Source organism: Delphinus delphis, chromosome 13, assembly GCF_949987515.2.
Source record: "Delphinus delphis chromosome 13, mDelDel1.2, whole genome shotgun sequence".
Classification (NCBI taxonomy): Eukaryota; Metazoa; Chordata; class Mammalia; order Artiodactyla; family Delphinidae; genus Delphinus; species Delphinus delphis.
Genome location: NC_082695.1, coordinates 39,454,624 through 39,479,789, shown reverse-complemented (window position 1 = coordinate 39,479,789; position 25,166 = coordinate 39,454,624). Strand labels below are relative to the sequence as shown.

Genomic DNA, 25,166 nt, shown 5'->3' with positions numbered 1-25,166 from the left:
GGGCATCATCAGAAAATCTACAAACGACAAATGCTGGAGAGGGTGTGGAGAAAAGGGAACCCTCTTGTACTGTTGGTGGGAATATAAATTGATACAACCACTATGGAGAACAGTATGGAGGTTCCTTAAAAAACTAAAAGTGGAATTACCATATGATCCAGCAATCTCACTACTGGGCATATATCCAGAGAGAACCATAATTCAAAAAGACACACGCACCCCAATGTTCATTGCAGCACAATTTACAATAGCCAGGTCGTGGAAGCAACCCAAATGCCTGTCAACAGACGAATGGATAAAGAAGATGTGGTACATATATACAATGGAATATTACTCAGCCATAAAAAGGAATGAAATTGAGTCATTTGTTGAGACGTGGAGGGATCTAGAGACTGTCATACAGAGTGAAGTAAGTCAGAAAGAGAAAAACAAGTATCGTATATTAACGCATGTATTTGGAACCTAGAAAAATGGTACAGATGAACCAGTTTGCAGGGAAGAAGTTGAGACACAGATGTAGAGGACAAACATATGGACACCAAGGGGGGAAAACCACGGTGGGGTTGGGATGTTGGTGTGCTGAATTGGGCGATTGGGATTGACATGTATACACTGAGATGTATAAAACTGATGACTAATAAGAAAAAAAAAAGACAAGGCTGGCTTTGTAGGTCAGATTAAGCAGTTTTAACTTCCTTTTGTGTCCAGGGGGGCACCGAAGGCTTTTGAGTTAAGGAATGACATGACCCGATTTGTGCTTTGCAAGTTCCTTGTGTTATGGAGTCCAAGCTCATACTGCTCGCTGCGTGACAGGGCAGTAAATCGAGAGATGAGCTGTTGGGGTAAGGAAGAGCGACTTTATTGGGAAAGCCAGCAGCCCGAGAAGATGGTGGACTAGTGTCCCAAAGAACCATCTTACCCGAGTTAGAATTCAGGCTTCTTTTGTACTCAAAAGGGAGGGAGTGTGACTGGCTTTTGCCAACTTCTTGATGCCTGAATCCTTTGCTCTTGCATCTCTCCACATAGGTCTGGTCACAATGTCCCTATAAACCTCTGACAAGATGAATGTTATTCTCTGTTCTGCAAAGTTTTATCTCTATATGAATGGAAAAGTGTTATATATTTAAAGGTCAGAACCTTGAGAATGGGCTATCTTGTATATTTCAGGCTATGGGCAACATTCTTTTACAAGAGGTGTAGATCCAGCATGACTAAGCACAGGTAGCAGAGCACAAAAGTTAGAGCTAAAGGAATAGATCCAATATGGACTCAGGTTTGTCCTTCTCTGTTACACTTGCATGCACAAGTTCAATACGTATTTGTTAAACTGAATTTTTTAGAGGTGATAATGAAACAGCAGCCAAGAATTCTTCTGAATATAATTACAGTGCTTTAGATTGGGAGCATTTTCATGTGAGGTGTGGTTAACACCTGCTGTTGGTTTCCTAGCAACCACGCATCATTTTGGTGGAGAAAGCCGAAGGGTCACTTAACATCTCCACTTAGAACCACTCACAGGACAGTTCGTCTCAAAGGAGACTTTTACCTCATTTGTTCCCTCAGCTTCCAGAGAATACAAGACAGGTCAGAAGGGATGACTGAGGTTTGGGGTGGGTGGGATTGTGCTTTTGCAGGAGGTTTGGTGAGTACAAAATGGGGGAAGCAGTGCAGTGCTCTCCTATCATGCATGCTTGCATCAGAATAAGGTTTTCACAGTAAATTTAAGCACAAAGGAATTGGCAGAGAGAGACTCAGATGACGTGAGAGGCAGGAGATTGTCAGATGAGCTCCAAGGGTGAGAGTCGGGTGAGGGAGGATGAAAACAGAAGGAGCGAAGGGCAGAGCATCACCAAGACACTGAGAATCTTTTTAGTGATCCTTAGAACAGTCCTGAAGGAAGTTGTTATCATGCCCAGTTTATAGGTGAGCCACCAGAGACCCATAGAAGTTAAGTGACTTGACCAAACTAGCCAGACCAGGGCCTCCTCACTCCAGGCATGAGGGGCACGAGCACAGAACTCATGGACCCACTATGGTCACCTGTGGCCAACTTGTGCTAAGTCCACTCTCTGCTGATCTTCCTTGACCCCTTTTTGGCATTTGCCCCCCTCCCACTTCCTCCTCAAAACATTGCGTGGTTCCTGTCCTCACCTCTTTCCTTCACCTCTTACCTCTCCAGCTGCTCCTGTTGGCATCCTTGGCTGCATCTCTTCCCTTCCTCTAAGAGGTGGTGTTCCCCAGACCTCCATGTCCGGCCTCTTCTCTTCTCAAACTACAAACCCTCAGGGGTGATTCGTCTACCGTCTGGGCTTCAACCTGCACTTACATCCCACTGATGATCCATAAATGTATGCCTTTGCTTCAGACAGTTCAGCTGCCTTTGGTTCAATACTTCTCAGATATAAATAGGTGGATATCCCACAATCACTTCAAATATCAAAGCAGAACCCACCATTCCTACCCTGAAGCCCCCATCTGATTCCAAATTCTGTTATGAGTTTCTTTTTTTTTTTATAAATTTATTTATCTATTTATTTATTTTTGGTTGCCTTGGGTCTTTGTTGCTGCATGCGGGCTTTCTTTTTAGTGGTAGCGAGCGGGGGCTACTCTTCGTTGCAGTGCGCAGGCTTCTCATTGTGGTGGCTTCTCTTGTTGCAGAGCACGGGCTCTAGGCGCGCAGGCTTCAGTAGTTGTGGCACGTGGGCTCAGTAGCTGTGGCACGCAGGCTCTAGAGCACAGGCTCAGTAGTTGTGGCACACGGGCTTAGTTGCTCCACGGCATGTGGGATCTTCCCGGCCCAGGGCTTGAACCCGTGTCCCCTGCATTGGCAGGCGGATTCTTAACCACTGCACCACCAGGGAAGTCCTGTTATGAGTTTCTGATCAGGGGACAATTTATTTCAAAAACATGGCCAGTGTTCTCTGGGGATCCTTTCAGATCTCAAGTCTGTAATGGCAGAACAAGCATATCACAACCCCAGTTTAATGCCAGCATGGCTTCTCCAAGAGGGGGAAATAAATCTCAATCTGTAATGTATGTTTTAGAAACCAGATCATAGCTTTGTCCCAAATGTGAGATTTGCTCAGTAAACCTCTCACTCCTCACTCCCACTCTTCTGGGTGGTCTTTTCCTTGACTCTATCAGGTGAGAAGAGGAGCGGATGGTGGAGAGGAGGGAGGGACAGGAGACCCTTACAGAACTGGGTTGGCAATTGCTGGGAATGAAGTCTATTGCCAAGCAACAGTGCCCTCTCCTCACCTCCCCCTAGATATCAGTTTGTGATATTCCATTCCTCCCTCCCTTCTTTTAGGGCTGCTCTTGGTATTTATTTTAACTAGATTTTACCTATATAAAATAGGAAGGGAGGGGATGTATATATGTCATATTCTTAGGATTACACAGCTGAATATTGAATTTGCAGACCATAAGAGAAACGCACAATTTGTCAAATAAAGATGACCTTCTTTTGGCATACTTATTTAACAAATGTTTATTGAATGTGTCTGCTTTGTGTCTGATACTCTGCACAGTATTGAGTTGAAATATCTTCCACAAGAAAGTTTAATAACAAAAATAGGTCCCTTGGGTCCAAGAAAGGCTAAGAATTGGCTGAAGGATCACACATTAAAATTCTAACTTTAAGAACATATGTGGGTTGCTGAACATGACATCAATAGATTAAAAATCAATTGTAAATACACCAGTAATAAGCATCTGAAAAATACCATTTACAACAGCAACAAAACCACAAAAGTACTTAGAATTAAACTAACAAATAATGTGTTAAGACTTGTGTGGACAGAATTATAAAACTATGAAAAAAGTATTTGAAGAAATCTAAACAAATGGAGATATCTCTCCCATGTTTGTGGATGGGAAGACATCAAATCCTAAAGAAGTCAATTCTCCCTAAAGTAATTTGTGAATCCAATAGAATTTAGGCAAAATCCCATAGTTGATCCTAAAATTGATACAGATAAGTAAAGGGCCAATAACAGCCATAGAAATTTTAAATACAAAAAGCATGGCAGATTTGTCCTACCAAATGTTAGGATTTCTTTTAAGGCTATAGGAATTATGGCAGTGGTGCCAACCACTGGAACAGAATGGGGACCCCTGCAATAGACTTATGCGTAGCGGAGACTCGATACACAACAGAGATAGAATTATCAATTAGTGGTGGAAAAGTGGGCAATTTAGTAAATGGTGCTGAGGAAACTGGCTCTCCACGGGGAAAAAAATTAAATGACATCACCATCTCACACCATCTAAGCAAAAATCTATTGCAGGTAGCTTAAATATTAAAGTAAAACTTCAACAGGCCTAGAAGAATAGGTATGAGATATCTTTATAATCCTGAGGGTCAGAATAATCTCTTAAGACACAAAAACACAGACTGTAAAGGAAAAGATCGATACACTTGTTAAAGGAAATTTTCAGAAAAGGTAAAATCATGACTCTCATACAGATATAAAACGAATATGTATTAAAGATTTTATTTACTTCATTATTAATGAGGGAACCAGGCAGGCGTTACAACTGTTAAAAGGAGAAAGCAAAAAAAAAAAAAAAAAAAAAAAAGGAGAAAGCAGAGAACCGCAAGTTTATATGGAATGAAGGAATGTTGAAATAAATTTACAAATGGATGTGAAGCTGGCTTTTCCTGCAGGCAGGTTGTGGGAGGGGGATTAAGGGGTTTGGGCAGAAGAAGGCAACTGAACCACCACCAGACAGAATTTATTTTCACGTCAAGAAACAACAGTTATTTTGCATTGCTAGCAGTATCTGCAACTTAAAAGTTGTAAAATAGCTCAAAACAATGAACAGGTAAAATCCAGTAACACAGAAGGATGTGCTCTAAACAATGCATGATTTCCCACTGAGAACACGCAATAAGCTTTTGTGTTTATTACAAATCTGTCACATATTTGACAACATTAAAAAAAAATTTTGCCCATCAAAAGAAATAAAAAAGTGAAATAATAAGCCACAGACTGAGAGAAGCTCTTTGTAATGACTAGAATTAACAAAGGATTAGTATTCAAAATAGATAAAGAATTCCTACAAATCAATTAAGAAACATAAAACAGCCAGTAGAAAATGGGCAAATGACATGAACAGGCAATTCTAAAAAGAGAAACTCAGAATGACAAAGAGATGTATGCAAAGATGCTCAACTTCACCAGTAATCATAGAAATGCACATTAAAATCACAGGGAGATCACATTTTACATTCGTCAGATTGGGGAAAAAATAGAGTAGGCTGACAGTTACAAATGTTGAGGACTACATGGCACTATGGGAAAAAAAGTTGGTCAGAGTGTAAATTGGTACAACCACTAGAGCAACTTGGTTATTGCTTGTAAAGTTAAGGCTGCATGCCCTCAAGCCAAGTGATTCATTTCCTGCAGGTCTGAGTTCCTGGGGCAGCATCATGGCTCTGCAGGGAATGGCAGCAGTCGCCTTGAGTTGCTCTGGCTTTGGAGAGCAGCAGCCCTAGCTTTGCAGTGATAGCCGCAGCTTCCTCCCATGGCTTCTTCTGTGGCTAGATCTGCAGCTCTTGTCTGAGTAGCACTGAGCCCAGTGTTTCAAGTCTTCCAAGAATTCTGGGAGATATTTTTTCTGCTTAAACTGGCCAAAGTCAGTTTCTGTTGCTTGCAATTTAAAATCTCGACTGATATGCCTAATAAAGCAGCCTTGAAATCGATAAAATAAAAAGGATTAGAATCACATAGAGAGACTGACAAATACCACGATCAGAATGGCTCATCCATGGTTTTTTTTTTTAACATCTTTATTGGAGTATAATTGCTTTACAATGGTGTGTTAGTTTCTGCTTTATAACAAAGTGAATCAGTTATACATATACATATGTTCCCATATCTCCTCCCTCTTGCGTCTCCCTCCCTCCCACCCTCCCTATCCCACCCCTCTAAGTGGTCACAAAGCACCGAGCTGATCTCCCTGTGCTATGTGGCTGCTTCCACTATATCCATGTTTTTTAAGTTGTAAGAATTATGAACTTACTTTTCTCTCTTTGCAAGATAACCAAGAGGGGACAGAAACTAAATTATAAGCCCATATAATTTATGATTCTCCAAGTTTGTACTCGGTGAATAGCCATAAAATAACTTGACAATAGTGAGAGGACCCAAGAACACAAGAGGTCACTTGATACGATGCTATTTATAGAAAACATGCCACCGTTATAAATTTAAGAGTATTATTTAAAATAATCAACTGGGAAATCCATGCCAAAAATCACCTTAGATTATGACCTTCGAGGTCGTTAAAAAAAAAAACGACTTTTTGTTTACCCTAAAGTTTGATAAACAGGACCTTATAAAGAAAACTTTTTTTTTTTGGATGGTAATGTTGCCCTGACTACCTTCTTAAAGAACAGAGAAATTATTTATTTCATTTGGCAACAATACAGTTTCTCTCTTCGAGGAACTCAAAGTATGTGTACAAATATTAGCTGATAGCCTTGTAGAGATGGAGGAGAAGGGGTGGAGGACGGTGACGGGGGAAAGAGGAGGAAGAGAGAAAGAGGAAAAGAAGGAGGCGACTGTAGGGGCACGTGGTCAAGATGATAAAATGATTTTCCTGTTTTACTTAATAATCCCCAAGGTGTCCACACCTAGGTCAGTTCACCAGTAAGTCAGCTGCAGTATACTCTGTCCTCAACCTAACATTTGATCTATACATGAGAGCGCCCTGCATATAGTTGTTCTTGTTCACTTGTGTCTCTGTGTCAGCTGGGAAAACGTGTAAATATTTATACAAACCAATCTGTTATCTCAGAATGCAGGATTTTCTCAAAGCGGCTTCAATTCAGCTTAATGAATATTTATTGAGCATCTTCTACCTTCTGGGCTTTCTAGGGATTTGGTGGTGGATATATTCATGCAGTGCTTTTCACAGTGTGCTCCCGGGGCGAGTAACCTCGGCACCACCCGGGAATTTTTGAGAAATGCAAATTCCAGGGTTCCACCTCATTGCTACACAATTGGAAACTCAGGGGTCCTGGGCCAGCAATCTGTATTTTAGCAAGTCATCGGGGTGACTGTGAAACAGTAAAGTTTAAGAGCCACTAAAATTGTGTTAGTGGATGACTTTCAATACAGTAACAGCTCAGTAACTGTTAGATGAATGGATGAATGACAAAACAAAAACAACAACAACAAAAATGAATGAGCTGCTGTAGAGTTCAGGACAGGATAAAGTATTTGCATATTTATAAGAATGGGCGAAAAGGGCTCGGTCTCACAGCTTTCCCTGTTGACTTTGGCACGCTCCTGTGTTCCCAGAACGGTTGTCGATTTCTTTTTCTCTGCTCATTAATTTATTGGTTATTGTTCACTGCCAGCTGTGGGAAAAACAAAACGACAACAAAATAAATGAACAAGATCAGACAAAACCAGAAGCAGCAGCATTGGGGAACCGGTGATGTCAGGACAGCAGTTTTGGTTTTCTACTGAGAAATTGGGGTAAACGTGAATAGAGTCTGGTCTGTTATTTATTTAAGAGACGAACAGAATTCATTGTCAATTCACTGTGCCCTGGTGTGGAGAGAAAACAGGCTTCCCCCTCTTTCTGGAAGAGGCTGGCAGAGCTTAGCTCAGCTGTTTTAGTGAAGTCAGAACTTGCTTGGGGACACAGGACTTCCTCCACAAAAGATTTTTTTTTTTTAATGAAAGAAACACTTTTGTGTCTTCTAAGCTTCAGCTGGCCCCCAGCCTGGCTCTCTGCAGCCCCTGTCTTCCCACGATCTGACTGTGAGTCTAGAGGGGCTTTCTTTGGCATTCTAAACCCTGTGACGTTTTGCCCAGGCCTTGGAGTGAAATAAGGGCCTCCGAGAACCTCTTGAAGTGAATTTCATGGGAGTCTCAGCTGGGAGCCCTGGAACGTATTCTGCCCCTGGGGAGACTGGAGATGAGGACACTTTGGTTTCGTAATGTGACTTTTGTCACAGTAGAGCACACTTTGGATTCTCACTTCCTGTTTTAATTTTGTCTGGAAATAAGAAAATCTGCTGAGATTTCATTTCAAAAGAGCAGCTCGACTTCGTGCAGACAATTTCTCTGCAAATTAGAAAAGCGAAGGAGAACAAAACTGTAGTCAGCAGTACAGACAGCCAGTTAAATCCTAATTTAAGTGCCAGTTAACACTGGTGGTTAAATAGACAGTATTTAGCATGTGCTCCGCGTTCTGAGCACCGTGGCGGCGGGGAGGAGGGGAGAGTAGAGAAAGCATCGCACAGGAGGGGCCTTTGAATGAGATCGCAGAGCTGTTGGGGGAGGGGGCACCGGGAAGGCAGGGCGGGGCACGGGGGTCGCAGGTGCGAGCGGACATGATAGGCTTGCAAGGCTTTCGGGAGTCAGGCTGTGAGGGGTCTTGTACCAAGTTAGACTTCACCCCGTAGGCCAGAAGTTGGACTTCACCCCGTAGGCCAGAGGGCCGTGTTGAAGGTATTTCCTCTGGGAGGATGGGCTGTGCCCGCTGGGCTTGTGAAGATCACGGTGCTGGAAAGGAGGAGGCTGCTGGGATAATCCAGGGAAGCAGTGGCCTGCGGAGGAGCAGCCTCCTGGTCTGGGCTCTTCTTTTACCCCAGAGCCCCCTGGCAGAGCAGAGTTCACAGCCCCTGCCCAACTGGAGGCATGGCTGGAAACGGAATAAGGCATGCCAGAAAGTGCTTGGAATTACCATATTTTGTCTTTAAAAAATCATGCAAACGTTTGCATTCTGCTTCGTTCAATCGGGGCTCCAGGAAGCTGGGCCATATCTGTTTCCTGTGGCCTTTGGTGTCCCCTGCATCCCCCAGGGTCACCCATACTCCAATCTGGGGAGGGGCCTGCCCCATGTTGACATCCCCTTCAAACACCATAGGAGCAAAGTGTTTGAAGGGGCGGTATTTGCAGAAATAATACCTTTCTGTGCCATGTGCACAGTGGCTCCACTTGTCTTAAGGATTTACTGAATTGGATTTCCTTAAATGGATTTTATTTTATTGTCATTCTCTTCCCCTCACTCTAACTGATAAATACGTAACTGACTTTACAGATCAATAGCTGGCTACTGAGTGGGTATAGAGTGCCAGGGGTGACTCCCAGATGGGAGGTCTGGCTCTAATTTGATTGCAGAGTATTTCAAATTTTCTATCTAACTTTTCTAAGATAGATAGTAATAGTTAACATTAACTGGGCACTTACTAGCTGCCAGACACTACACGGGGGTAGGTTATTTCATTTCCTCTTTACAAGAAGCCCAAGGTAGATGTGTTATTGTTATTATTTCCATTTTATAGATGAGGAAACTGGAATTTGGAGATATTTTAAGTTTCTTAGATTTCCACAGACAAGGAATGCAAGAGCCAGGATATGGTCTCAGGTGGTCAAAATCCAACATGTTAGCCTCTCCACTAGAGGACTGAAATCAAAACTTCGGTGGATGACTAGACAGTAACACTTAAGATCTTTGCAACCCTGACATCCGATGATTTAGTGAACTCTTAAAAGAGCAGATGGATTCTGATAAGAATTGATGGATAGAATTTACCTTGAAATTACACTTTTTCTCCAGTCTGTTATCTTAAGACAAAATGGTACCCAGTAAGACTTTTCCATTGGCTTTTTTCTTCATTTTCATTGGGTATGTAGGTAGAAGTGGCAGAGATTAATATATCTCAAAGAAAACTTGATTTTCTTTTTAGTTGTAAAACGAAAATAAAGATATTGTCACTGTCTTAGTCTCCTAGGGCTGCCTAACAAAATATTACAGACTGGGTGGCTTAAACAAGAGAAATTTATTTTTTCACAGTTCTAGAGGCTGCAAAGTTGAAGATCAAGGTGCCAGCAGGGTTTGGTTTCTGGTGAGACCTCTCTTCCTGGCTTGCACGTGGCTACTTTGTCCTCATGTAGCCTTTCGTCTGAAGGAGAGGGGAGAGAGAGAGAGAGAGAGAGGAAGAGAAAGAGAGATCTCTTCTTGTACAAGGCAACCAATCCTATTGGATTAGGGCCCCACCCTTATGCCCTTATTTAACCTTAATTACCTCCTAAAGGCCTTATATCCAAATGCTGTCACCTTTGGTATTAGGGCGTCAACACAGGCAGCTAGGGGACACAGTTCAGCCTGTAGCAGTCTCTGACATTTGCCTTGGCAGGTAAGCTGGAGCAGTGGCCCAGTGACTGTCCCAGGTCCCCCTTGTGCACATGGGGGAGCCAGCCCTTCCCAGGCTGTACATTTCACCTGCCTCACCCTCCTCCATGTGTCTGGAGCACTCAGGGCCTGTGCAGATGCCAAGTCCCCGTCTAACACTACCTTGCTGTGTTCTTGTTACCTTATGCTTGCAAAGCTTCGCCTGGGTTTAAAAATGCAGTAGAAGTCTCATAATGAATTGCGTCATCGTTTCTGGTGCATTTAAGTGGAAATCATTGTTGTATATGTTCTTCCAGTGAAACTCCACTTCCTTTACATATACATTACAGAACAGCAATAATACAATTCATCATATTTCTAGAGCACTTTACAGTTTTCAGATTGATCTCACTTACCTAATTTCCTCATATGATCCCTAGGTGATCAGCAAGATGAGTATTATTACCCCCATTTTACAAATGAGGAAATCGAAATTCAGAGGAGTTCATCGACTCACACAGATAAGCTGGGAAATTCTTCTATCTGCAAATAGTGTTCTTCCTACAATGTCTCATGTATCACCTACACCAGCCTCTGTAGGCTTCTGCCCCAGTTTCTCAATGGCATCTATTCAGCCTCTTATCTCCTCTGGGTTCAGTGCCCCCTTGACCCAAGAACAAATTCTTCCTGGAATTAGCTTCTGGATTGTGGTGACCTTGAGTCAGTTCAAGGGCAAAGTTCTGGAAGATTCGGGGGAGGCTTGTTTGTAGTGTCCCTATGTCATGGCTGCCTCTGGGTGTTTCAGGGTCACTTAGCAGCTGAGACACGGCACTGCCTTGCTCACGAACACCCCTGGCTTGCTTTGACTGTACGTCGATGTCATCTCTGAGCTGTGGCTACGGTGGTTTGGGGATGCAAAGCTTCACAGATGGCAGGTCAGACTGTAAATACTCCACTCCCATCCCATCGTAAAACCAGTCCAAGGAAAACACCAGAAACTAATTAAAACTAAGGCAACAGTGCAAATATTTATGGGGGCAGAAATTCAAACAACGCTAGCAAAAACAAAGCATGCTTTTCAGATCGGTATTAAAGTAAAAGAAACATAATGCCATCTAATGGAAATATATATATTTTTTACCATCAGATTTGATACCTGCAAATGACTGTTTTAACTGGGAGGATAAAGTCGTATAAGTTATTTACTCAAAATGGTCATTAATTTCAGCCATTTGCCTTCATACTGATTGTCTAGTGTTGCACAGTGTCATAGGAAGGGCACAGGAACGGGAGTCAGGATAAATGCCGCAAGGAGTTGTGTAACTTTGAGCATGTCATCTAACCCTGTCCAAAGTGACCTTCGGTTTCTTCAGTTCAGAGGAAGAGAGGAAAAGAGAAAAGAAAAGAAGGGATGGGGAAGAAAGACAGCTCTGAAGACACTGTCATCCAGAGGGGCTGAAATGTCTAATCTCTAATGTATTGGCTCAGGCTGTGGACTTGAACTGGGGTGCCCAGGTTCAAATCCCAGCTCCATCATTCACGAGCTGTGTGACCTTGACAAATTCCTTAGCTTCTCTGTGCCTTTTGTTTTCTTACTTGTAAAACCAATCTGTGTTGTGAGCATTAGATTAGTAAATGTAAGTACTTTCAATAATGCCTAGCTCATAGGAAGTACCTCGTAAGTGTTGGGTGTTACTATTATCATCAGATGATCTTTACTTGGAGGATGGAATAATGAGCACTGGAGGAAAGAAAGAATGGAGGGGATTTCTCTAAGGATTCTGTGCTTCTGACTGGGGAATAAATAGCAGAGGGCAAAGAAACTAATATTTAAGTATGTATTATATTGGAAACTTCTGTATTCCCACTGACTAGATCAGAGATGATACAAATGAGGACTCAGAACAATATTTGTTCTAGGAATAAATAATACTGTGATAATTTTTTTTAATTTCTGTTTTTTGGGAGAGGAGTCTGAAGATCAGAGAGGTTAAGTAATTTACTTGAGATCACACAGCTAGCAATAGCTGAGCTGGGATTTGAGCCCAGGTCTCCGTGGCTCTGAAGCCCCTGCCCCTTCCATTATACCATGATGCTCTCACAAGGGGTCAGCCAGGAAGGGGACACTAATGCGCCCTTCCAGAGTGAGACAGGGCTCCTGCTTGGTGACTGCTGCACAGCAGACAGAACCAGGAGTGCCGTAATTCTACCAAGTGTTGCCTGGGTGCCCCTTTATCACTGCCTGCTGCCCTCCGTTGCCTTCCAGCTGCTACCATCATCCAACTCTCCCCTCACCCCTCTCAGCTTCCATCACCAATGCTAGGTCGGGGTGGGCTTGATATGATGTTGTTTCACATGCAAAATTAGCAGATACGTGGCTGACCCTTAGCTGGCACAAGGCAGGTATTCAATATGTTTGTTTTTCTCCCTTTGCTCCCTTAACCTCTGACAGCAGTCAGGCCTGCCTAAGGCCAAGGACCCAGCTGATTTAGATGTTCAGTTAAAGGCCAATCATGGTCTGAGCTGTGAGGGATCCTGAGGTGAGTGTAGCACGCAGGACGCTGCCCTCTGGGAGTTTACGTGTAACCGGGGACAGAGCCATACTGCAGGGGCGTGCAGAGTGGCGAGTGGTGACACTAGTGGAAGGAGGAGGGGTGGCTCAGCTGCAGGAGGCGCGGGGGGGCGCTCCACACAGAGAGCGGGTTTTGAGCCAGGGAGGGGTGCGAGGAAGGGCAAAACAGAGACCACCACAAAGGCAAAGGCCAGAGTCACAGAAGACCCAGAGCTTCCAGGACTTGGTGAGCACTCAGGGCTGCACGTGGTACAGGCTGCCTGGGGAGGACATGAGGCTGCGCGGAAGGGACGTGCAGTGCTCCGGCGCCTGGACCATCCCCAGGGCCAGGGTCGGGGGGACTAAGGAGGAGAGCAATGCGGTTGGACTGGTTTGGAAGAAACTCCCTCAGGCAGTATGTTCAGATGCTGCGGTGGGGGGATAGGTTCATGCAGGGGGAGCAGTTAGGAGACCCTCCCAATTCATCCATGGCCTCCTCTAGAGCAGGCGATTGACGGAGAATTGAAGAGAAATGACTGAGGCGGCATCATAAGGATTTGGTGACTGGTGGGGGTGAAAACTCAGGGAAAGAATCATGCAAGCGTTTCCACTTGAGAGACTGAGCAGGTGATGACCATTTAACGGAGGTGGGAAAAGCCAGATGAGGACAGCGTAGGCTCACAGCAGCCCAGCAGTGTAACAGAGACAATACTCTCTTTCAAAAAGCATCCATGAGGCTTCCCTGGTGGCGCAGTGGTTGAGAGTCCGCCTGCCGATGCAGGAGACACGGTCCGGGAAGATCCCACATGCCGCGGAGTGGCTGGGCCCGTGAGCCATGGCCGCTGAGCCTGCGCGTCCGGAGCCTGTGCTCCGCAACGGGAGAGGCCGCAACAGTGAGAGGCCCGCGTACCGCAAAAAAAAAAAAGAGCACCCATGAGAAGAGTCCGCTCCCAGAGCCTCAGCAGGGAGGTGTGCTGAATCCCTGAGCATCCGGTGTGTGAGGGGGGCCTCAGGGACAGAGCTCTCAGAGGGAGAGGCTCCCCCACTACAAGGGAAGGGATTTCTGAGGAACTGCAGCAGGCAGAGCTCAGCTTTGCAGGAAGGCACTTCATTCATTCATTTCTTCATCCTTTCATTCATGGAGTGCCTGCTGCATGCTGGCTCAGAGCTAAAGGGAGCGAAGCAGAGGTAAGAGAGCCAGTGTTCGTCCTCCAGAGACTCAGACTAGCTGTGAAGGAAGAAGTAACGGGAAGCATGTTCCAGTACAATCCACGCTATGGTAAAAGTGAGACAGGAAAGAATGGGGAAGGCTACCTGGAGGAGGTGGCATTCAACTTGGATCTTGAGAGGTTTGTAGAAGTTGGCCAAAGAATAGGACCTGCACCTTCTAGCAGAGGAAACAGCTTTTGCAAAGTGTGGAGAGGAAGCAGAGTGGGACCGGAAAGAGATTCAAGGTGCATGGAATGGGAAACAGGTGAGCCTGGATTTTAAAAATGAAAATGAACTTTGAAGAACAATGGTAACTATGTGAGGTGATGGATGTGTTAATGAACTTGATCGTGGTAATCATTTCATGATGGACACATATATTAAGCCCCATTGTACACCTAAAAAAGAAAAAGAATAATCATATTATACAACCTGAATGTATACAATTTTTATTTGTCAATCAATCATACCTTAATAAAGCAGGAAAAAATGGACTTTTGTTACCAACCCTTTCAAGTCGGGTCCCAGCAGGGGTCCTTCTGCCCGGTGTCTTTCACACCAATAGAACCAGACCAAGTTGGGTTCAGCAGCAAAGGAAAGCTTTATTCTTTGATCAAAGAATGGAGAGCTGCAGGATTGCGATCTAGAGCACAAGGTCTCCCCCAGGCCGTGGGCCGGGCTGCTGTATAGGGATCTCGTCAGCAGGGAGGGAGCAGGTTCTCAAGGGAAGGGCACAGCTGTGCTGCTGACACTCCAGATCACAGTGCAGGGCGCAGCATCTCTGCACGAGCGCCCCACCCCCTACCCATGAGCAAGCGGAACTAGAGGAAGCACAAAGGAAGAGGTTAGACCTTATCACCCAGATTCCATCTTATTCTCCCTCCCCCACCCCAGTGGGCTTTGCTGGTGACACTGAGGTTGAGGATGTTCCAAAATAGTGGTGACAGCCCCATATCAGGTATTGGCCACCTCACCCCAACTCTGAAGGGCACTGGCGGGACCGCAGGGGATACACAGGCGGAACCTGCTGGTGACGGAAGTGGGTCTGCTGGGTGAGACCAAGCCAGCCGGGGCACTGCCCGCGCTTGGCCCAGGACACCTGCCGATTCCTCCCGTGTGTGTGGAGGGAGGGACATGAGCCTCCTGAGCCCTCTCCCGAGTGTTTGCACTTTGTTCACCAGGGGCTTCAACCAGGTGACGAGTAACCCGCGACACGGTACGCGGGCCGTGGTGCAGCTCCACTCAGGCCAGCTTAGAGACCCACGGGGACTGAGAGCCCAGGTGTGTTTTACAGTTACCTGTGGACAGATGGGTCCTTCCTGATCGTGGCAGGCAACGTTGATTCTGGTCAAACCAGCAGGATGTCCCCCTGTACCTTTCACCATGACGAGTTACAACCGCTCAGATGGGTCAAAATATCTCCTTTCCTCTCCTGAGCAGACGCTGCCCCCGTTCCTCCTTTTCCTGGATTGGAGTCAGGACACTGGGGTCTCATCCATGTTCTGCAATGAATTTCCCTGGTGAGTACGGGCCAGGCCCTTCATTTCTGTTTCTCCATTTTGAAAATTGGTGGCCCGTCCACATCCAGCTCTTGGTGAACGTGTTCAGGTCGAGGTGCCCGTTTAGGTAGCTTGCTCTGTCTCCCAGCCTTCTCACGCGGGGAACAGGTTATTAATATGAAGTGTTCAACTTCAGCATTCCTTTTTTTTTTTTTTGCGGTACGCGGGCCCCTCACTGCTGTGGCCTCTCCCGTTGAGGAGCACAGGCTCCGGACGCGCAGGCTCAGCGGCCATGGCTCACGGGCACAGCCGCTCCGCAGCATGTGGGATCCTCCCAGACCGGGGCACGAACCCGTGTCCCCTGCATCGGCAGGCGGACCCTCAACCACTGCGCCACCAGGGAAGCCCCCAGCATTCCTTTAGTGAAGTGTTATTAAATAACCTATTCTTTCTTCCCCACTCCGTCTCTTTCTCTTTGTTTTCTTCCTGCCACATCCTCATCAGCTTGAGGAGCTGGAGAAAGAGAACTTGGTCTTAAATTGGGCACAGCTGTGTATTTAAGAAACCACCAATGACATCATTCAGTTTTGACAGGATTCTTTTCTCCTCACTAGAGGAACCAGGAATTTCCACTTGATAGTTTGTTCCTACCTTCCTAGGGAACCCTACCACATCATTGCAACTTGGTACAGAGAAAGAACCGTGAGCTAGGCATTGACTGCTGTTCCCTGTTTGTATAATGAATAGATCAAAGAGATAACAGAGGCACGCATTCGTTTAAGCCAAAAGATAGCTGAGCAAGTTACAGACTACATAAGAAAGCATGAACTGCAAATTAATTACCCATTTTGGAAGTACCATAGTTTATCAGATTATTATAAAATTCCAGAAGAGAACTTGGAAATCAACTCGTCCTATCATATCTTTTTATAGATAAGGAAATTTAAGATTGAAAATAAGTTAACTCACCCAAGGTCACAGCAGTATTATTTGGTCTTATTCTGGGGAGCTGTGAAATAAAATGACAAAGAAAAAAAAGGGCTAATCTTCTAAAATAGAGTTCAGCAAACTTTTTCTCAAAGGACCAGATAGTAAATATTTTAGGTTTGTGGGACATACAGCCTCTGCCATTGTAGCAAAAGCAGCCATAGACAAGTAAATGAGTTGGCACGGCTGTCTCAATAAAACTTTATTCACAAAAACAGGTGATGACACTAGGATGGCGATAACAATTTTTAAAAAAGGAAAACAAGGATGTGGACAAGGATGTGGAGAAATTGGAACTCATACATTGCTGGCAGGAATTTAAATGGTGTATATAAATAAAATAGTGTAAATAAAATAAAATAGTAAAATGGTGTAGCCACTGTGGAAAACAGTTTGATAGTTCTTCTAAAAGTTAAACATAGAATTACCATATGACCCAGCAATTCTACCCCTAGACATATACTCAAAATAATTGAAAACAGGGACCCAAACAAGTACCTATACACAGGTTCATAGCAGCACTATTCACAATAGCTAAAAGGTGGAAATAGCCCAGATGTCCATCAGTGGGTAAACAAATCCTTGTGTACACATGCAAGAGAATATCATTCAGCCATAAAGAGGAATGAAGTACTGACACATGCCACAGTGTGGATGAACCTTCAAACCATTATGCTAAATGAAGGAAGCCAGACACAAAGGCTACATATTGTGTGATTTCATTTATAGGAAACCTCCAGAATAAACAAATCTGGAGATTTCACATAAATGATAAATAAATAAGTAGAGACAGAACGCAGATTGGTGGTTGCCAAGCACTGGGGGAGGAGGGAATGGGGAGACATTGCTTAATGGGTACAGGACTTTTTTTTTAAATCAATTTATTTTTTGACTGTGTTGGGTCTTCGTTGCTGTGTGCTGGCTTTCTCTAGTTGCATCGAGCAGGGGCTACTATTTGTTGCAGTGCGCGGGCTTCTCATTGCGGTGGCTTCTCTTGTTGCGGAGCACGGGCTCTAGGCGCGAGGGCTTCAGTAGTTGTGGCTCGTGGGCTCTAGAGTACAGGCTCAGTAGTTGTGGTGCACGGGCTTAGTTGCTCCGTGGCACGTGGGATCTTCCCGGACCAGGGCTCGAACCCATGTCCCCTATATTGGCAGGCGGATTCTTTTTTTTTTTTTCCCAGAGTCTTCTTAGAAGCCCATATGATTTAAACTTATTTATTTATGGCTGTGTTGGGTCTTTGTTTCTGTGCGAGGGCTTTCTCTAACTGTGGCAAGCGGGGGCCACTCTTCATCGCGGTGCGCGGGCCTCTCACTATCGTGGGCTCTCTTGTTGTGGAGCACAAGCTCCAGACGTGCAGGCTCAGTAGTTGTGGCTCACGGGCCCAGTTGCTCCGTGGCATGTGGGATCTTCCTAGACCGGGGCTCGAACCCGTGTCCCCTGCATTGGCAGGTGGATTCTCAACCACTGCACCACCAGGGAAGCCCCTGGCAGGAAGATTCTTAACCACTGCGCCACACAGGGAAGCCCCTGGGTACAGGATTTCGCTTTGGAAGGATGGAAATGTTTTGGAACTAGGTAGAGGTGGTGGTTGTGCAACACAGTGCAACACTAAATTGTGCAACTGTGTATGCAATTGTGTGTGTGCACAATTGTGTGTGCAATTGTGTAAACTGTGTTGCAACACAGTGCAACACTGTGAATGTACTAATTACCTCTGCATTGTTTCCTTTAAAACAGTTAATTTTCTGTTATTTGAATTTCACCTCAACAAATTATTTAAAAAAACCCAAAAAACGAAACAGGCAACCAGGCGCATATGGCCCATGGACAGTAATGTGCCAATTCCTGTTATAACGGAGAGGATAGGATGGTTTAGTGACAGTGAGTTTTTTTTGTCAAGAATGTTTGTTGTTGTTGTAATGATTTATCCTATCAAGGAACAGAAATAAAGCAATTTTCCAGGTGTAATATTTTCATGGCTAAGAATATTGAGTGGGAAGATGTCTCCAAACCTAACCAGGTGGGTTTTGGACCAATTTCAGACAAAATTTAAATCCATTGACTCTTTTGGTAAAGACCAAATTCATGTTGAAGGGCTTTTACTATTTTTAGAACCTATTGGACATCTCCCATCCCAATTTTGGGAACTAAAATAAATGTTTGGAGCTTTCTGTCAACTTCCTGTTTCTAGGGAAGAAGAACCTAGAAACGTCTCATGTAAAATGTGCCAGAAGCTTTTGGAACATCAAAGAATTCCCAGGAAACAAGGGAATTTGTTCATTGTAAAAGCATCTGAAAGAAGACACTAGATAATTTTATTTAATAAATACACACGATGACTCTTTCTCAAAGATAATTTAAGGGCTTTAATTAATTTGGGGTTCAATGACCCCACAACCATGTCTAATTCAAACATGAAAACAAACTGAGAAGCCTGTGAGCTTTGGAAAGATGAGAAATTCTCATGTGAAACTGGACAGCTTGGCCTGATAGGGCTCCCTCGTATTTTGAATTCATTTGAACAGTTAGGAAACGTGAGACAAAGAGGCTATTTTCAACGGAGAAGAAGGTAGAAAGGAAATGATGTCTGTGATTTGACTTTTGTGTGCCAGGCCAGCTCTCCCAGGTGATGGAGGTACCATAGCGCAATTCACGGGAAGACAAGCCCCCTTAGGTGGCTTTTGTTCTAAGAATGGCCGTGTTTCAGGTTACGACAGGATCCATTTAGGCTTTAAAAGAGTCACTAACAAGAAGGGCTGCCTGACGTTAGAATGGCTCGTTCCTGAATGAGGACCATCATTCATGGCATCCTGCTTCCTAACTCAGATGCCTAGTTCTGGGGTATCCCCCTTTCTCCTTGTAGAAACATCACACAGACCTTATTTACATTTTAGTGCGAATGAGTGTAAGGCAGTGAGTATATATACTTAGCCAAATTTCACTGTGAAATAACAAGTGCTGTTTCCTGAGTTCTGGTTCTGGGGAGCAGATTGAAACAGTATATCTGGGCAGAAGCCTCCTTGGGGACCCTGGACATTCACTTTACAGGGGCTACCAGTTCTGCCCAAGACTAAGGCTGGCGCAGGAAGGGTCAACATGGGTTTTGGGACTGTGGATGGGCAACTCTTGGAGTGAAGGGCAGATGCCAGAACACTTAAGGACATTTCTCGATCCTGGAAGATTCATTTAGCTTTAGGTTGAAAAAGCTGTTCACAGCCAAGGTCGGAGGAGGGTTATTGTTGATTCTTCTTGTTTTTCTTTGTGCTTTGCTGTGTTTTCTGCAATGAGCTGTATTACTTTAATAATCATTAAAAAAAATCTAAAAAAATGTAAAATTAAAAAAACATTTTCTGCCTATAAATTGTTTTCACTGATCCACGGACTCATCCAAACTTTCATTCAATTTGTCATTGCCAACCTTCTTTTTTTTTTTTTTTTTTTTTGCGGTACGCGGGCCCCTCACTGCTGTGGCCTCTCCCGCTGCGGAGCACAGGCTCCGGACGTGCAGGCTTAGCAGCCACGGCTCACAGGCCCAGCTGCTCCGCGGCATGTGGGACCTTCCCAGACTGGGGCACGAACCCGTGTCCCCTGCATCAGCAGGCGGACTCCCAACCACTGCGCCACCAGGGAAGCCCCATTGCCAACCTTCTGAAACTGCTTCTTAAAATAATTTCAACAGGAAAATTCCCAGAATTACTCTGGGTGTAGCTTTTGGTCAGACTGATCGATGTTTTCTGTCCACACAGCCAGGAAGAGCTGGTAGGATTAGATGTTCCAATCACACTGGGGTGAGGACAGATCACCAGGCTTGGTTTGATTGAAAGAGACAGTTGGAATAGTTGTTGGAAGGATTCTGTCCCTGTGTGCGGAGACAGTCTTAGAAGTAGATGCCCTTTTGTACCCCTCCCCATATCCTTAAACTAAAATACCACGAATACTCTGCTCATTGTTTATAATCTTATCTGACTGAGGAGAAAGGGGAGATATGAATGAATGAGGACCCCAGGACACTGCATCCTCATGAATTTCAAGGAGACATGGATTGGAAGGAAAAGGAGTATTTTAAAAATGTATATACTAAATATGTATAAATGAACTATAAATATATATGCATTTAATAGTTTAAAAATATATCCATGTCGATGCAGCATCCTGGGGTCTCCATTCATTCATCCAGATGTATACATTTGGAGGCAGTCACTGTCTGTCAGGTCATAGGTATGTACCATGTACAAGTTTTATCTTCAATCCCCACATATTATACTTTTGTTACTATAAGCATATACCTCTTAGATCAATATCGGTGTCTGGAAGAGGGTAGGAATATTTTACTAGCAAAGAAAATTGCCGGGCCTGGCTTTACATTTGAGAGCTACAATAAAGTGTTTACTTACCAAACCAGACCCGCTTCGCCAGCCACTTTCACCTTAGTGCAAAAACAGCACGCCAGCCCCTCCTGCCCCTGCTGGTTTAGATTATGTGAGGGCGGTGGATGGGTGTTCCGCATGCCACAGGCAATCAGCTCAGGAGTCATCAGCTCAGTCTGAAATTCGGCTGAAAGCTGTATAATGTCAGAATGATTATAATTCTCTCCTTTTAGATATTTACACTTTGTAGTAAGATTATAGTATCAGTGGTTCAAGTTTCAAATCTTCCATCAAAATGCCGTTTTTTTTGGGGGTGCGGGGAGAGGGGATTCCTCTCCTTTCCTGGGCAGTTAGAATCTTTGCCAATGCATTCTCCACCCCACACCCACTTTTGTCCCTTGCAAGCTGTTTGAGACATGTCACCTGTCTCTGGTGGAATGCATTATGTTTCTATTTCTGAAAATAAAGCATGAAAGTAACACGTGTATGATGGAAACAGTTTGAGTTTCTGCAGAGACTGTCGTGTTTGAACTCCACGTATCACGTCTCTGTTCCAACCTGGGTTTTGCACATTTGGAGCCTCACATCTTGCAAGGAAAGCACGACTTTGATTAGCTGCCCAGGTCAACCAAGGGGTGGAACAGGTGATCTCTTTGGTAATCAAGAAATTTAAGAGAGTCAAGCCATCTGTTTCAGCCTGGCACCCTCAGGGTGGCTGTATGTTAGCAGAGCCACCACGATCCCAACTCTTAGCTTTGCAAGTTCAGATACTCAGTATCATCAGATCCCCAAGAGCAAATCAGGCTTTGGGAGACTGATCCCCAGTAATCAAACTCGCAAAAGGCTGATGGATAAACCTACCTCATCATGTGCTTGTGAGGATTAAATGAGAGCGTGGACATAAAGCTTACTTACCTCTGGCCTGGCACATATAGTAAGTGTCCTGTAAATGTTGGCTTTTATTTGACCCAGTGACCTGTCAAATAGTATTTGCAGCACAGGATAAACACTGACCAGTAGTTACTCTTTGGCTTCCTCTCCCAGTTCTAGAATTCATACAGAGCACCATCCTTCTAACAGGCAGTCAGTCATGATGTGATAAAATAGGTCATTTAAAAAAAGTTCCTGGGCTTCCCTGGTGGCGCAGTGGTTGAGAGCCCGCCTGCCGATGCAGGGGATGCGGGTTCGTGCCCCGGTCCGGGAGGATCCCACATGCCGCAGAGCGGCTGGGCCCGTGAGCCATGGCCGCTGAGCCTGCGCATCCGGAGCCTGTGCTCCGCAACGGGAGAGGTCACAACAGTGAGAGGCCCGTGTACCGCAAAAAAAAAAAAAAAAAAAAAAAAGTTCCTGTCCTCAGGAGGCACCAGGCCCAAACTCTAAAGACACCTCCTTCTCTTGATCTGCTGGAGAGGTGCTCTTGTCTCCTGCCTGTATTTGGCAGAGCTGCTGGCCTGCGTTTACAGCTCTGAAGTGCGCTGCTTCTGCGTGCAGGTGGCTGATCTTCCGCATTCTTTGTTGAGTCTCATTAGCTTCCGTTGTAATTGACAGTGCCTGTAGGTATTCCCCGTGCTACCTCTCCCAGCTGCTGTAACACAATGCTCATCAACGATCCACTCACCATTTGCACTCAGGGAGTAGTGGAGGTGCTGGTTTGTCATGGGGGTCCACAGAATTTGGTGGAATTCACTGTAGCTAACACTTAACGTAGGTTACGCCCATGGTCTGAAGAAAGGCTCCACCTCCGATTTCTGTTGTGCATTGAATTGCAGCACTCCCTCCCATCCCTGCCTTTTGAGAAAACCAGTCAAGCCCTTGGGAAACAGAGGACAGAGACCTAGTAGACTGAGATAGGAAACTGGTTAGGGTTCACTAGGAGGATGGAGTGAGAGAATGGTCTGGAGCACAAAACGCTGCCCAGGAAGAGAGGACCTGACCGCAGGGTGGGGCTGGGGTGGGGGTCAGGGTGCCATGTAGCAGGGGCCAGCAGGAAAGCACATCATACTCCCCAGAGGTCTGAGGGGACACTACCTGTTGCAAAGAGGTAGAAGCGGGGTGGGAGCAGAAGTCAGCACTGTCCTTTCCTATAACCCCCAGGGTGGATTCTGTTGATGACAGTGCTGAATAGTGCTACCTGCCTTGGCATGAGAGAGAGATGCAAAGCATTTGGAAGGGCACGGCGGCTAAGATGAGAAGTTAGTATAGCCTCTACTCCGTCTGTTCTTGACTTCTTTCTGGGGGAATCAGAGCTGTGTCTGCAGATGGTTACTCTTCCTGGAGTAGTAGAAATGTATCCTCCTTTCCTGAGCCACGTGGCAATCTGTTATCTACCTGTCTGCAGCAGTGCGATAGGTCGGCGATAACTGTTCCACGTCAGCCGAAGAGGCATGCAGGAAAGAACACTTTCATTTATTTAGATTCTGACTTAAAAAGGAAAACACAGATCTCAGGTTTGAGCCAGGGAGTTAATGTCTTACTAACAAGAAAGTCTTCTCCCAGCCTCACCATAATCAGTGTTTCTTTGGAGAAGGGGTAGGCAGGGGTGTAAGAAATCACTGAAAGTTCTCTATTTCTCCTTGTCATTAAATCACCTGAGGCCAGCGTCCAGCGTTTGCCCTGGGAGCCGGGTCAGATCACCAGCGGGATGTGCGTGCCTCCTACAGACGTAAAGGGCCTCTCTGTATCTTCCCCCCAGGGTCCCGGCTGTGAGGTCTGAGCCACAGCCAGTGCGCTCTCCCATTTCCTCCTGCGCTGGCCCGAGGTGTGAGAGTGGATTTCTCCGTGTGGATGTGCGTGTGATTCCCTGCCCTGGATGAGGGTGGCCTCGTCCAGGCAGGGCTCCGAGTGCCTCAGACCCTTGTGATGCTCAGGTGCCCCACTCACATTTCCTTTGAGCACTCTCAGGCAATGTAAAAAGAGGGAGGAAGTCATCAAAGCATAGCCCTGGGCATCTTCACCCATAGACAAAAGTCTCCTGATTTAAGAGTTATTCCAGTTACTAAGCTGTCAGCTCAACCTCTGCTGTACTCAGCCCTGCCAAAGGGGGCGCTAGAGGGCGGCTCTGCCCATTTCCTGTACTGCTTATCACCCAAGCAGTCTCCACCTTGGCCGCTACAGTTGATTCTAGAAGCCTGAAGTTCCAGTTTCCAGGTTTCCCACCCCGGCCCTCGCTTCACAAACACCAGCACCAGCCCGGCCCCTCCTCTGGCTCCAGGTTCTACTAACGCCCACCCCAGGGTGGAAGCTGCTTCCTGCAATGAGTATATCTGTGCGACCTCGTGTTCTTGCCTGACCTTTTTGCACTTCAAAACCTGCTTAACCAATTCCCCTTTTACATGATCGTCAAAACAACTAGTATGATTTCTGACCGACAGAAGCGGCTTTTTCAATAATTCAGTCCACTAACATTCATGGAGGGCAGTTCTGGGTGAGGCTCTTTGCTGATGCTGTGGTTAAAAGATAAACAAAATGCGTCTCTGTCTTTGAGGAAATCATTGCTGAATAATGATAACAATGGTCTGTATAGAACTCTAGTTTTGACGAACAACAACTAAAAACAAAGGATTAGAATTAACACATCGTTTAAAGAAAGAAAAAAGATCTAATTGAAAAATGGGCCAAGGATATAAACTGGTAATTCACAGAAGAAATAATAAAAATGGTCAACATTTATGTAAACTGGTACTCAACCTCACTTTTTTTTTTTTTTTACAGTTGGGCATCTTTTTATTTTTTCTCCTTCAACTGTACATTAGATAGTGAATATATTTTTTAAACATCTATATTGGAGTATAATTGCTTTACAATGTTGTGTCAACCTCACTTTAATGGAGGAAATTCAAATTCATTTAGTATACTCATACAGAGCTGGAGGGAATATGGGTGTGAGTACAGCCACTTAAGAGGTCACTTTTTATAACCCATCACCCCAAAGTTCTACTGTTAATAGCTACCCCAGAGAGAAACTTAAACCATGTTCTGAAGGAAGCAAGTACAAGGATCTTCTTCGTTGTAATGTTATTTATAACAGTGAAAAATTCAAAACAACAGAAATATTCATAAAAGGAGGAATGGCTAAATAAAAAATTGTGCACCCCTTTTATGGAAGACCATGCTGCAATTTTCTAAAATGAGGTGGACCTAATCGTACTGACATAAAAAATTGTCTAAGCCGTATTGTTAAGTGAAACAATAGATACATCGCTTATGTTTTACAGATATCTTTTCTATGGGCAACTCCTAGGAGAAAAGCCTGGAAGCATATATAGTATATTGCTAATAGTGACTATTTTTAGAGAGAGGACTAAGATAGGGGGCATTGGAGAGGGGAGCAATCAAAGGGCACAAAAACAAGCCAAAATAAACCCCGCTAATTTGCATATCACTCTTTTACATAAAATGTCACTTACTCCTTACATT

General features: G+C 44.8%; 1 long non-coding RNA gene across 1 annotated transcript in view; it reads left to right on the top strand.

Moving 5' to 3' along the window:
* LOC132436186 (uncharacterized) overlaps positions 1-25,166 on the top strand; it is a 593,708-nt gene that overhangs the window by 44,211 nt on the left and 524,331 nt on the right. Inside the window, exon 4 of the long non-coding RNA XR_009521730.1 lies at positions 15,338-15,417. This is a non-coding gene — a long non-coding RNA (uncharacterized lncRNA). The remainder of the gene's footprint in view (positions 1-15,337; positions 15,418-25,166) is intronic.